The 14571-nt window shown below is 57.5% G+C and overlaps 1 protein-coding gene across 17 annotated transcripts in view; it reads right to left on the reverse strand.

The window, feature by feature from the left end:
• Positions 1 to 14571, reverse strand: part of ZMIZ1 (zinc finger MIZ-type containing 1) — a 244059-nt gene that overhangs the window by 148913 nt on the left and 80575 nt on the right. For 7 of the 17 annotated variants that reach the window (XM_074001694.1, XM_074001696.1, XM_005565330.5 and 4 more), the window contains one exon: positions 2943 to 3023. The exons of 6 other annotated variants lie outside the window; for them this stretch is intronic. The gene's annotated coding sequence lies outside the window, so the exon portion shown is untranslated. The remainder of the gene's footprint in view (positions 1 to 2942; positions 3024 to 14571) is intronic. 4 more of the 17 variants (XM_045400015.3, XM_074001698.1, XM_074001692.1 and 1 more) reach the window with 1 other exon arrangement.

Consider the following 14571-nt stretch of genomic DNA (forward strand, 5'->3'; position numbering starts at 1 on the left):
CCCCCACCTCCAGACAAGGGCTTTCTATTTCTCCCCATCCCCCTGCCCAACCCACAGCCTGTTAGACACCCCCTGATGTAAGGAGTATGGCTCTTTCCCTCAGCCTTGCTCAGTGCCCCTATGTCCATGCAATGGGGCCAGTCAGGGAGAGCAGGCACTGATGCTTCAGCACCTGTATCCTCATCCAGTCCCCCCGGGACCTTTGGGAAGGGGATCCGAAGGGAACAGACTTCCTCCCCACCAGTGCAGCCTCCCCAGTAACCATTCTGGAGAGCCTCATGCTCTCTCCCAGACTCAGGGATGCTCCAAGCCCCAAAATCCACTGTCTAAGTGGCCCATACAGCCCAACCCCAGCTTGCACACAGTTTAGTGACAAAGAACTCACCACCTCTGCAGGAGGCAGCTTTTTAACATAAAATCTCCAGATAGCTCAGACTCTCGGAAAGTTGAACTGAAACATGCCACAGAGATAGCATGGTTACCACTACAGGGCCCAAGGTCTCCTGGCTGGAGTTCACCAAGCAAGACTGTCCTTTCATCATTAGCCTGGAAAGTGACAGAACTGGCCCCTCACCCTGACTGTCACTCCAAATTATAACAGAGCTACAGTCACAAGATCCTGTGGCCAGTACCACCTCCTTCACTCAAGACAGCTAGCTAGGGCCCACAACAATCACTCACTCACTCACTCACTCACTCACTCAATTAACAGAGTATCAATGGGGCCACTGCTCTGTGCCAGGGACTAAGACATGGTAGTGAAACAAGGGTTCATTCAATGTTTAGTTTAACAGCTGCCCTTCACCCATTTTACAGGTGGCAAAGCTGAGTCCAGGGAAAGGCAGCACCTTCTCAAAGCCATACAGGGAGCCAATGGTCAAGAGCGGAGCCCCACGCTGCCGCTGTTGGCGCTGACAGTGGGCCAGCCTGGGAAGAAGGAGAGAAGGCCGCACTTCCGCCGTCTCCACCCCCGGCCGTTTCTAGGACACCGAGGTATTGATTACCACCCTCGCCTTGGAGTGGTTTTCTTTTCTTTCCTTTTTCCACCAAGGCTTTCTGTTCCTCATTTTTTTTTTTTTTTCTTTTTCAAAGAATCAACTCGAAGCCGCTCCTATGATTAATTACCAGCTGCCTAATGCTCCGCCACTGGCAATTTCTGGAAAAAGAATGAATTACCTTGAAAAACATCCGAAAAGAGAACCCACCGTGAAGGAGAATTTCAAAGGTTACCAGACAATTAGCAGAGGGTTCCCCTAGCCTTATCGAGTTGCAGGCAGGCCCCATCGGGGAGGGGCAGGCCACCAGCCTGGGGGCCACCCTCTGGCTCCAGAAAGCAGCGGGCTTGGCAGGCTGGACAAAGGCCGCAGGGCTTTCCCCAAGCAGCTCCCACGCTTGTCCTGGGGCCCCGCCCCTGGTCTCCAAGGCCTTGTGCACTGGTTAATCCTGACGGACCTCGGTTCAAATCCCCACTCCAGCACTGACGGCTCTGTGGGTTTCCTAACCACGCCGAGCCTCTGGAGAATGAATTAGACAAACCTCCCTGTGGGATTCTTGTGGGGAGAAAGAGGTATTAAAGGAGCATAGCTCCTGGCACACACACAGCAGATGCTCATGAGGCAGTAACATTTAAAAATATTCATGGCTTCTAAGCATCCTCACAGCAGCCCTGTCAGCAATGTCAGTATAATCAGCCTCATTTTCAGATGAGAAAGCTGGCTCTCACACAAGGTAAGGGACTGGCCCAAGGTCACGCAGCGGATCAGCAGACGACCGAGATTTCTTGCAGCGGGAAGGGAGACGGAGCCTGGCTCTCCAATGTCGGAGCCTGACTGAGGCTCGCCCGGCCTGCCCCAGGCCCCTGGCAGTGCTAAGCTCCAGGAGGGACGCTGAGGGCAGCAGGGGATGTTAGGAGACAGCCCCACACCAGGGCGACGACTCCCCTCTCCTGGGTGCCTGAGCACCACAACGCCTTGGGACAAAGGGCTCTGGCCCAAGTGAGGATTTTTGTGAAGCCTCTCATCTCTAGGTTGAGAGTTGCCAAGGAAACAGGGATTACACAGGTCACCCTCGGGCACAGGGCCAAGGGAGATCACCCTGAAATGCCACCCCATGATGAGAAATGCTGGGGCACGGGACAGAGCTGAGCTCAACCTCAGGACCTGCTGGCCCCAGCTGCTCTCAGTTGCTCCTCAAGGGGCCCTGCCCCCCTTATCAGGCCAGGGGTTCAGTTCGTGTCCATCCTGGCACTGATGGGTCTTCAGGGGGAGCAGGGTGGTGGAAACTGAGGTGTGTGGAGAGAAAGGTGGGTTCCAGCACCCTTGAGGAAAAGGACTGACATGTCCCCAGTCCTTGCTGTGTGCCAGGTGTGCAGTCTCCTCACCGCGACAGTGGGGCAGGTGCCGACATCTCATTCCCATTTGATAGATGGGTAAACAGAGGCACAGAGTAACCATGTGTGCCAATCAGGATTTGAACCCAGGTGGTCTGACCCCAGAGCCCAGTGTGTATCCACCTCAGCGTGTTTGTGAGAGTGGGTAGAAGGGGTGGTAGCCCTGCACCCATTTCAGCCCAAATATTCCTGCTCACCCAGGCCTCCTTTCGTGGGGCTGCCCCTACCCCACAGGGTTTAGAGCGGTACAGACAGGGCTCCTGTGCCAAGACCAGGTAGCCAGACCTGCCCCTCTCCCTGGGCAGACCTCCAGCCCCCACCCCTAGCAGCTGCTCTAGAGAAATGCCAGGCCAAGAGGTCCCTGGGTGCCAGGTAGAGGGACGGCCCATTTGGGGCATGATGAGGTTCCAGTAAAGGTGACTTGTACCCACTCCTGCCCATCAGGGCTGAGGCCCGAGTCAAAGGTCCAGCATGCTAGGGCCAGCACCTGCCCTCATCAGGACTTGCCTGCTTCCGACCCAGCCACCTCCCGCCAGCCCAGTGGCACACCTACCTCAGTGATCTGCAAACCACCAGTGGCCCACGCGCCGGTCAGCAGCTCGCGGCCCCTCCACCTCACTCCAGCTCCATCCTGCTGCAATAAGAGCCGGAGGTCAGTGGGTCTACCCACAGCAGAGGCCCGGGCACTGACCATGAGGCCACTGCCCAGTGCCACCGTATCATCCCCATCTGACAAAGGAGGACTCCGAAGGGACGTGATGGGGTGCCCTGGCCTAAACAAGCCCCTGACTCCCCACACCTGCCAGTTACTGGTTATGTGACTACGGATATGCTCTCAGACTCTCTGGGGTTCAGTTTCCTCATGTGTCAAAGTGGGGTCAAAATATGTCTCCAGGTCACTGGGAGAATCCAAAGAGACGTGATGACAAAGGCACTTGGCATTCACCCATTCATTTAACAAACATTCAGCAAGCATGCCGATGTGATAGTGATCCCTAGCCTTGCGGAGACTCAGACGAGAGCAAAGAATCAAATAATACAAAAGTAATAGCACTGCTTGCCAGAAACAAACGATGAGTCCAGGGTCCACAGAGCAGAGACTCAAGGTCCCAGGTAGCCTCTCTGGGGAAGTGAAGTTGAGCAACAAGCCAGGGAGAGGCAGGCCAAGATGCGGCAAATAGCGTTCTAGGCAGAGGGAACAGCATATGCGAAGACTCCAAGATGGAGAAAAGTGACTGGCCCAGTGGAGGACTTGGGGTCCGTGGTGTAGCAGATGCACTGAGCAAGGGAGAGGGTGGTGTGAGTGGGGACCACGGGCCAGGGACAGTAAGAGAGAGAATGGGCAGGAGCCACAGCAGCATCTGGGCAGCTGAGGGACGTGACCCTAGTTCTAGTTCAGGAAGCCCCCATGGCTGTGAAAGGAGAAGGGCTTGGAGGGATAGGAGGAGGCAGAAGAGCAGTGGGGACGCTGCTCCAGAGTCCAGGCCAGAGACAGTGGTGCCCGGGGCAGAGACAGCAGCAGGCAGAAGTGCAGGGCCTGCTGGTGCACTGGGCATGCAGGTACACGACCATCCTTGTTGGGTGGCGCTCGGCTGGTCCACCTCCTCAACGGCCCACCAACACGCCCCCCACTGCCCACAGAGTCCCGAGGGCAGGAGGGAAGATGAGACCCAGAGGTCTGGTTGGTGGGCTTCTCTGGGGTCTCAGCTGGAGGCTGGGATGTGCATATCCCTGAGTTCAGGCTCTGGCTGTGAAAGTGTCCCGATGCGTGGCCGTGAACAATCACTGTGCCTCTCTGCACCGGAGTGCCCACCTCTAAAAACCAGGAAACCTGACTGCAGGGCCGAGCTCCTCTCAGAACAAGGCCCGTGGCTCACAGCAGGGGAGGTGGTGCCCACATCACACGAAGCATAGGCCTCCATATATGCCAAGGGGCTGGGTAAGGGCCTTAGCCTGGGCTCCACCTCACTGTGCACAGGCAGGGGCTCCCAGGGAGAAATGGTGCCCAGGCCTCGGTAAGAGGCAAAGAGGCCTGGTGATCGAGAGGCAGGCTCAGTAATCACAAGGATCTGCTTCAAAGCTTGGCTTTGCCCTCATACCAAATGTGTGACTTGGACACGTTTCTTAAGCCTCCCTCTGCCTCAGTTTCCTCAACTGTGGTAGGGGATATAGAAACAACGAGAAGGCCTCCCTCAAAGAGCTGTGCAGACTGTGTAAGGCAGTGCATGTGAGGGCCAGACACCAGCGGCTCTCCGCACACGTCAGCTGATGCATGGATGACCCTGTGGGGGCCGGTGCTGGGCTCCATGAGTGCTGGAACCCTACACCCCAAGATCCTGGAGCCAGGCCCAGCGTCCCCACCCCAGCCATGGGGAGAGGAAGTGGCTCTACATCCTGACCTTCTGGTTCTGGCAGCCCCCAAATTCTGCTTACCTTGGAAATACAAACGGTTTTGGGGTTCATTGACCCCAATACTTCCCTTTCACTGAGGAGGAAACTGAGGCCCAGAGACAGGCAGCGTTTGCCCTCATATGGGGTCATGCAGTGAGTCAGTGACTGGGGCAGAACTGGAGTCAGTCTCCTGCCTCCCCACCGCCCACAGCTAGGCCTTTTCCAAAGGCAAGCTGGCCAGCAGAGCCGCTGACAGAGAGAAAATAATTATCTTGGCAGCTGAGACGGAAGCCAGAGCCGAAAAGCCCTTGCTCCCCAGTGAGCATCGGCCAGGCCCCGAGAAACGGTGTCAGGCCATCAGCCTCTCATGGGTGCTCGGCTCACGGTTCATGCACGTACCTCACTGCCCCAGCCACCCCAGCCACCCCAGTCCCTTGGTGTTGGGCTTGTGCAAAGGGCAAACTGAGATCAGAGAGGGGAAGGGACCCAGCCAGGGTCACACAGCCATAAGTGGGGGTGCTAGAATTTGAACTCAGGCCCTGGTTGGGGGACAGTGAGCCTGTGTTGGGCCACCCCGCTGGGAAAGAGAGAGGGAGGAGGAGGGCGCCCTGTATTGAGTCCATATTGTGGACTGTGCCCTGGATATTTCCTTTAGCCCTCAGTGAAACGGTGTGAGGTAGACACTGACATGACATCCCTGATTTCCACATGAGGCCAGGAGGTTCTATAACCTCCTGAGGTTGCACAGCTAATAAGGAGCTCACAGGAACACAGCCGGGATGTGAGTAAGCAACCCATGCCCACTCAGTCTGCCCACTACGCGGCAGCCAGCCTGAGAGCCCGAACCCTGCCCAGCCCTGGGAGCTGCTCAGCAGCCCTGCTCAGGGCCAGACGGCGCTGGGCACCCCTCATGCTGGGAAAGGGGGTCTCAGGAACCAGGAGCCTGTGCCATGCTGTGCACACCCACCCTGCTGGTGCCTTAGCCGAGGCTCACAGTCTGTGTGGACTTGGCCTCCTGGGGAGTTCAGGGAGAAGAGAGGGCAGGAGATGAGGTGTAGCCCCGTTTGCTCCCAGCCTGGTCAGACGGCAAGGATAAACCACGAAGGGCTGGAGGGGAGCGCTCTTTTCTGTAAAGGCCTTGGTGCCACGGAGTGGGTGCAGCCTGAGCCTCAAGGCCAGTGGAGGCCCACCCAATGTCCCCATGAGGCAGGGACCCCAATGCCCAGATAGTTCTCCCAGGCACCCTCAGCACAGCACCTCTCACTTCTGGGGGGTGTGAGATCCTGACCACAGGGCAGCTTCTCATTTCGAGAACAGAAAGGGTCGCGTGCAGACAGCAGCCTGAAACACCCTTCACTCTCACAGTGCATCTGAAGCTCCTGGGGGAGGGGAGGCCAGGACCCACTCCTGTTTTGCAGAACATGACACTGAGAAGGATGGGGCTGCCAGAGGTGTCCAGCTGGAAAGTGACAAGGCTGAGTCTCAGACAAGGCAGATGTCACTTGGGGGTAGGGACTGTCCTGGGACCAAGAGGGGTTCCCCCCATATCTATCTTCCCAGCCCCACCTTCTCCAGGGATCCCTGGAAGGACCTGGGTATGGGCTGGGGTGGAGGCACTTGGTCAAGCTGACCCAGGGCTGAGTCTGACCAAGAGAGATGCAGGGTCGGTCAATCCAGGATTCCTGGAGGGCAGAGGTGCCCAAAATGTGGGGTATCCAGGACCAGGGGTGGCTCTAGGCCTGTGGCTAAGTAGCCAGTTGGTCTCTACAGCTGCTAAGGCTTGGGAGTCCACAGCTGGGGCTGAAGCCCCTGGCCTCAAGGGTTAGGGCAAGAGTGGGTAGAGCTGGGTTTGAACACTTGCTGGAGGACCTTCAGCAAGTCACTAGGCTTCCCTGAGCCCCTAGCTCCTCCCTAAGTAGGGGCCGACCGCCCTCCATTGTCTCTCACCAGAGAAGGCTCCAGGCTGCACTGGGGGAGGGGGCAGGTGGCCCTGGTGCTGTGCTGGGCAGGGGTTACATCAGGGCTTACACCTTGAACCTGGAATTCAGGGCTCCCATAACCAGGCCTCAGCTCCTCCTTCTTGCTGCTGACCACACACGTGTCTTGGCCCTGGTAGCTGTGAGGCCTTCACAAGATACGGGGTGTACAGATGCAGGTGCCAAGGAGGAAGAGCTCAGCCCACGGTGCCCACCTAAGTCAGGGCAAGGGTAATTACTCAAGGTCATAAGTGGCAAAGCGGGGATCAGAACGGTGGTTACAAGGGTGTCCACCCACACCTGGTCCAACCCACCGCTCCCCTGGCTGAGCCAGCAGAACCAGCTCCCGCTACACTGACCCTCAGGCGCCTGAGCTGTTCTACCCTCATTTCACAGATGTGCCAAACAGCTGCTGGTCAGGCGACAAGCAGATTCTTGGGGTGACAGGGGATTCCCCACCTTGGAGAGCCCCGCCACCACACACATCCCCTTACATGACCCCAGGGACAGGCCCCTGTCCTCCCCTGGCAGGCCAGTGCTGACTCCAGGAGCAAGGCAAATATTTACCCCATGGTTATCCAAATGGGGCTGGCTGCCCCGCCTCCTGCATTCCTGAAATACCTGTTCCCTGACCTCACCAAGCTGGGGGTGAGGATCCAGACACAGGGAAGAGCCAGACCCAGGCTGGGCCAGGGTGCAGGCCAAGGCCCACTGGCCAGAAGGATGAGGCAGCCCTAAATCGCCCCTCCGGCCTTGCACCCACCAGTGGAGGTTCCAGGGTGCTCTGGACATTGGCTGTAGCAAGGACCTCCCCCATGGACAACGAGGGGAGAGGGTCACACTGCCCCAGGGTGCTGTGGCACCAATGCCACCTCAGAGCTCCTGTCATTAGGCCTCAGCTGTTCACACTTGCTGCCAACTGACCACACACACACACACACACACACACACACACACACACACACCTTATGCCTGCAAAGAGAACCATTCAACCTGCTCAAACATGGTGGAGTCTCCCACCTGCCAGGTTCCCTCCTCAGTAACCCTGGCAGCTCTCACTGCCCCACTCCACCACTCCATCCTCAGCACAATCCTGTCACCAGGGAGCTGTGAAGTCCCACTTTACGGAGGAAGAAACTGTTGAGCAGAGAGCAAAGGCCACGCATCACACAGTGGCAGAACAGGAGCCGCAGTCCCCTACATGGCGCCTTGTGCAGCTCTACGTCTGGTCACTGTTCTTTGGAACCCTATCCATCCTTCGATGTGCAAAGAGCCACCACCTCATGCTGCCTTCTCTGAGAGCCACCTCCATGGGCTAGGTACCCTCCCTGAACTTCCGGACATGCTGGTGTTTCTTTTCCCTTGCATAATTAAAATTAGGAGCCTGTTTATCTCTTCAGCCTCCAGGCCCATGAGGGCAGGGACCTGGTAGTCCTCATTCCAAGCACAGCAGAGCTGAACCCAGGGATTTGGTGCTCTGGGAGAACTGCACATCCTCTCAATCTTTTCGCCGAAGAGCAGTAACTACAGTTGGCCTCAAGGAACAGAAATGAATGAGGACCTCGGAAGCTGGTAGTCTGGGGTCCGCAGGAAGTCCTGGGTGGGGCTGCCCGAGAGTCCCGAGGTACCCTTGGTTCGATCATCCTGTCGGTCTTCACCTCCTGTGAGGAGGCTCCGGGCTGCCCTCCAGCAGATGGTAGGCACCGTCTTCCCACGCCCAGCCGTGGAAGCCCAGCCTGCCTGCTGGGCCTGCTTTCCGCTCCTTGCCACATGCCCCTCGGCTCCCTCGCCTTCCTCTCTCCCATGGGGAAGGCTGGAAAGTGGCAAGGGAAGGGCGGACAGGCAGCTCCGGGCTGACCTGCTGGGAAGGCAGGAACACCAGGCGAGAGAAGTGCAGGCCTGGCAAGCTGACATCATGGGAAGTCGTGGCTGGCACCTGCTGCTGGGCCCTCAGGACACCTCCATGTGGGGGAAGTTCCTGTGGCCAGAGGAAATGCCATGCAAACCTGGGGTCCCCCACCTGGCACTGTGGGGACCCAAAGAGTGGGAACTTGGGAAGGGCAGCGGGGGGTTCCGAACTACCCTCCTCACCCATCTAACATCTCTGCAACTTGGTTTCCTCATTTTAAAAACAGGGCTATAAAGTGACTTCTAGAAGTTGTTCATTTCATTCACTCCTTTATTTAAAAACAACTGATGACAACGCCTGCTACCCGGCAGAGAAGGAAAAGAAGGAGAAGAGGTAAAGAGTAGGGCTGGGAGGGGTGGGGACGGGGCTAAAGGCCAGCACCTGCCCAGCCTTTGCGCTTCTCCAGGGTGCTCACACATTGTGTGACGCCAGTGGGGAAGACACAGGAGACGGGTAATCCTCAGATAACTAGGGGCATGTGCATAAAGTGCTGGCGGGCCTGCGCAGCTTGGCCTGGAAACAAAATGGGGGTCAGGGCTACTGTCCCTTGGGCAGTCTTTCAGGCAGGAGGGTACCTCTTCCTGTGCAAAGGCCCAGAGCCTTTGGGGGAGAAGAGCTTTGGGCTGAAGAGAGAGCTGCAGAGGGCAGCAGTGAGCAGGATGCAGCTGCATTCCTGGGGCAGGGCACATGCACACATCCCTGGGGGCCTTTCCAAGGCTGCGCCCCCTGTCCAGTCCTGATCTACTGTGCTCTCAGGGCCAAGCTGGAGGGGCACCTCCTCTTAGAGGAAGAGCTCATGCAGCATCGCCCAGGCCCCAGGAATGACTTCTGCCCATCCTGCCTCAGCCGTGCCCTGGCTGTTGGTGCACATGCGTGGCTTGTCTGGCCTCCGGCCCCTGCCAACCTAGCCCCTTGGTGCTGGACTTGTACAAAGAGACAAACTGAGACCAGAGAGAGGGAAGGGCCCAGCCAAGGTCACACCATGATGAAAAGGGGAACTAGAATTCAGAAACAGATGACTTAGGGACTGGCTTCCCTTTCCTTTGAGTTTGCATCAGACCTCGAACTGGGAAAGGGAGGGGAAAAGCTGTCCCGACTGCCCCAGCCAACACCTCCAAGCAAGCAAAGAGGCCTTGAGCTCTGACAGGTGGCCCACTCACACCCGAGGAAGAGGGATGGGGCTCCCTTCTCCCCAGGTCACCAAAGGAACAATTTCTCCTTTAATTAAGGGATGAGGGCACAGCATAGAATGGTGGCCTCTCTGGGTTCCGATGCATCAGAGAGGCCTCAGCTCTGGTGCTTACTTAGCTGCGTGATGCTGGGCGAGGAACTTGGGTCAGTTTCCTCATCTGTAAAATGCGGGATACTAAGAGTCACTACTCTCACAGAGTTGTTGAAGGACATAACAAGATTAGGCCCATATGCACGTGCACAGGAAATGCTCCGTAAACAGGGGCCATAAGTCATCATTATCACTGGCTCAGGGTTGCTGCCCAGTGTAGACTTGGGGTCCTGCCTGGGGTGGGGGCACTGAACCCCATATCACAGAGACAGAGAAAGACCCAGGGCTCTGAGAAGATGAGTCCTGGCCTCAGATGAGTCCAAGACCGACTCAGGGGAGGCTTCATAGAACCAGCTGCTCCCCGGAGAGGGTCACCTCCTCTTCCACAGCAGCAGCCTAAGGTGCCAAGCATCCTTCAGGTGCAAAATCCATGCCAGGTACTCCCTTCCACACCCACCACTCATCAGGCTCCACAGGGTGGGCACAGCCACCCCTTTTCCAGGGACCGAGGTCTTGCTTAGAGGGGCACCCAGCTAGGGGTGGCCAGACCAGGTCCCCCGGCACCCACCTGGGCCCTTGCCGCTCCCAATGCCAGGGATCTAAGTGGAATTTCCTGCTGGTGGCCTCTCTTAGAAGTTTTGCCTCTTGCCTCTGTCCACTCTGCTTGGTGCCAACCATCTGGCCCTATGCTTCTGAGAGCTGCCCTAGAGGGCACCCCATCCCACCTCTGGGAGGCACCCAATCCTAAATGCCCTGCAGCATTAAATGGGCCTGGCAGAGGCTCTCAGGAGAGTCCTTGGAGGTCCTTGGGAAGCTCTGAGTGCAAGCCTGCCACCCTACAGAGAAGGGGACACAAACCCAAAGGCGGTTTGGGGACCAGAATGGAACCCAGGTCCATTCTCGTGTTGGAGGTCCAACTGAGGACCCAGGGGGTCCAATCCTGACCCACAAGAAAGTCACTTATCCCTCTAGTCTGTTTCCTCATCTGGGGCTAACAGCAGCTCAAGGATTAGATGAACTGACATACCCATGATTGGCACAGGAAGGTCGCGGGGCTGAAGGGCACGGGCACTGTCGGTGGCACACACAAACCACTGAGCGCTGAGTGTTCTCGATGACCCCCTTCCTGGGCCAGGCGCCAGCCCCCTAGTGGTCACGCTTCCCAAACAGGCATCCCTCTGGGATTCTGGCCACACGTGGGCCAGGACAGTCTGAAGTGATGGCCGAGACCCAGAGTTAAAAATGCCAGACAAAGGAAAGTCCCGTTCTTGCTAGCGGGCGGTGGCGGGTTTGGGCATGGGCTCTAACCTCACCCAGGCCTGGATGAAATCCTGGCCGGCTCACAAGCCACGTGGCCTTGGCCAAGTCCCTGCACCTCTCTCTGCCTCAGTTTCTTCAATGGGTCATGAGGAGGGAGAAGGTTTAGTGGGTTAACAAGTGCATGGTTCAACCTCTGGCTCTCAGAGCCTGGGCGACAGGAGCGCTTGCTATTTACAAGAACATCAGCTCTCTCCCGCAAGGACAGCCAGTGGTGGTCTGCAGGGGACCCGCTGGAAGGCCGGGGAAGAAAGGGGATGACAGGTTTGCCGATCACGTTTTAGTCCCACCAGGGCAGATTCCCAGGGAAGCTTGACTTTCCCCACTGGGATTTTGTTTATACAGAAGTGGGGTTCAAATCCAGCCTGTACCACTCACCCTTGACCTGGGCAAGTGCCTCCCATCCCTTGAAGTCTCTGTCTCTCTGCCAAGCAGGAGGAACGATGCCTGCCAATGCCCCAGGCTCCTAGGAGGACCATGGGATGGAGGACACAGTCCGGCTCAGTGATGGACTACAAGGAGGGTCCTTATTCTGTTCTGTCCACTGCCAGCCCTGTTTGAGCCAGCATCCGCCCAGAGCATGGCCCAGGGCCCACCCCAGAAGGCATTCATGGCCTCCCCAGGGGCTTCCCAGCTGAGGCTGTCAGGGAAGTCCTAGGATGCCCCTTCTTCTCCCTTGAATCTGGGGTCTCATTCATTCTTTCAGAGAGAGGGGTTCCCTCAGTCCAGTGACGCGGTGAGATTCTCAGGGGAGTCACCCTTCACCTGCCCATCAACAGACAGAGCCCATCCTCTGGGGCCCTGGAGAGGCCTAAAAGGCTGGACCCCCATGGTGGGTGTCCTCTTCCTGACACCACAGCACCCAGGACCAGGCTGGCAGGTCCAGGAACCTCCAAATGTTTGCTGGAAGAATGAATGGGCAGTGAAGGCAGCAGTGGCAGGGAACCTGCTTAGATCAAAGAACACGGTGACTGACGCTGGTACAGATTCTATAAGGTGAGTGGTGTTAGCCCCATCTCACAGATGAGGAAACGGAGGCTCAGAGGCATGAATTCACTTGCCCAGTACTAGAAGGTGGTAGGGCTGTATTCAGTACAGGCTCTGGGCTCCAGAACTCATGCACTGGCCCACAGTGCTGCCCGGGGATCCAGGGAGGCGAAGAGAGAGGCCCGTCAGAGGCCATCCAGACCAGAGGTTTCAAGCCTGGCTGCAGGCCCCGCCCCGGAGATCTGATTTAACTTGTTTGGAGTGGGTTATCTTTTTTCCTTTCTTTTCTTTTTTTGAGACAGAGTCTCACTTTGTCACCCAGGCTGGAGTGCAGTGGTGTAATCTCTGCTCACTGTAGCTTTGATCTCCTGGGCTCAAGCGATCCTCCCACCTCAACCCCCCAAGTAGCTTGGACTGCAAGCGCCCACCACCACACCCAGCTAATTTTTTATATTTTTTGTAGAGACAGGGTTTTGCCATGTTGCCCAGGCTGGTCTCAGACTCTTGAGCTCAAGTGATCCTCTTGCCTCAGCCTCCCAAAGTGCTGGGATTACAAGTGTGAGCCACTGTACCGGGCTGCGTTGTCTTTCAAAGCTGCCTCGGATCTCATCTGGGATCATGGCTGAAATCCCTTTCATGGCAGAAGAAGGGGCTCCTTTCCAGGCAGACGGGTGCATGGGGAGGTTTTGTGTGGTCACCCCCCAAGCCTGGCTGCCTTCACAGGGCATACATTCAACCCAACCCAAACCCTTTATCCCACGGGATGCTCATTGCTGAGCAGCGCGTCTGCCTCTCCCCATTTTTCTACAGATGAGACCCAGAGTGGCTGAGTCTCATTAGGCCAGCCTAATATTCACTCTTCAATGAGGGAAACTGGTTCAAAGAGGAAGGGGACCTGTCCAAGGTCACCTTCGGTGTTGGGGAGCCTGGGCCCTACAGCCAGGTCCCCTGACTATTCCATCCTAGGTTTTGAACTCTTAGAAACAGAGCAGAGCACCATCACCTGGTGGAGCAGCCCAGGGGCCCAGATGGCGGCGGGCGAGATGAGGCAGACAGGCAGGAGGAGCCAGCACAGCACACAGCCAGATGACACACAGGCCCAGCAATTCCTGACTCATGGCCACCCAGCCCGTGACTCCACCCACCGCCAATGCCCCCACCCTGGCTCACATCCCACAGCCCACTGCAGCCTCCAGAGTCCACTCCCATTCAGAGTTAAAAGCCATGGAGGGAGGGAGGAGCAGTGGGGCCCACCCAGGCCTGAGTGGGAAACCCAGACAACCCCATGCCGGTGGGACACAGAGGCACCAGAGGAAGAAGGAGGGGTGGTGGTGCCAGCCTCAGTGCTGCTCCGAGCAGTGCCTCCCCAGCCTCGCGGACAGGCACGCAGCTACAGGAGGAAAACGAGGCCTCCCAAGCTCAGCTGGTGCTGACACCCACATGGGCCAACTTTCTTTGCCCTGTGACCCCCTCCTGAATCAGGGCCCCAACACTGGATGAGTGTGCCAGGCTTCTCTGCTGTCAGCTCCTCTCCCCATGAACTCACTACTCCTCTAAGAACTTTCAGTGGCTCCCCACTGCCTATGAGGTCTAGTCCTAACCCTGACCTGTAACGTTTCCCTCACACGGAAAAGGCTGACTCAAAGGGAAGGGACGCAGGGGGCCCAGCACGGTGTTCCCAAATCTCAAGGACTTCTCACAGCACCCTAAGACACTGGCTCCAAAAGGTCCACTTGCCGGATGCAGACACTGAGGCTCAGAGCGGCAATGTGTCCAAGGCCACCAGAGTCTGAGCTGTGGCCACCCCATGGCAGGGGCTTGGCTGCTCAGGTGCCTGCTCTTCCCTGCTGCTGACAAGCTTTCAGCTCGCCCAGGAGCTCAAGATGGCCCCCGGATCTGTCTTAGCCCATCCAATGTCACAACGACTTGGGTCCTTCCCCGTGGTGCCCTGACCCCTCTGCTTGGCCCCCTTTAAGACACGGCTGATCCCCTAAGCTGCTACCCCTGCTGATACTGAGGTGGGCTTGGGCTTGCTTGGGGAGGTGGGTCGTGGGTCAGAGAGCACTTACCAGAAGGGAGGAAGAGGACGGGGTTGGGAGGGTGGTGGGAGAGCCTGCCCCTCAGCGCAGCCCCATCCCTGCTTCTGGCCCGGCTCCCTGAGCAGAGCTGAGAGATGGAGGCCTGCTCCATCGCCCGGCTCCTGGGAAAAGGGGCTCCTTTCCAGGCAGACAGGGGTGGATGGGAGGTTTTGTGTTGTCACCCCCCAAGCCTGGCTGCCTTCACAGGGCATACATTCAATCCACCCCAAACCCTTTATCCC

The sequence above is a fragment of the Macaca fascicularis genome, chromosome 9 (assembly GCF_037993035.2).
Source record: "Macaca fascicularis isolate 582-1 chromosome 9, T2T-MFA8v1.1".
Lineage (NCBI taxonomy): Eukaryota > Metazoa > Chordata > Mammalia > Primates > Cercopithecidae > Macaca > Macaca fascicularis.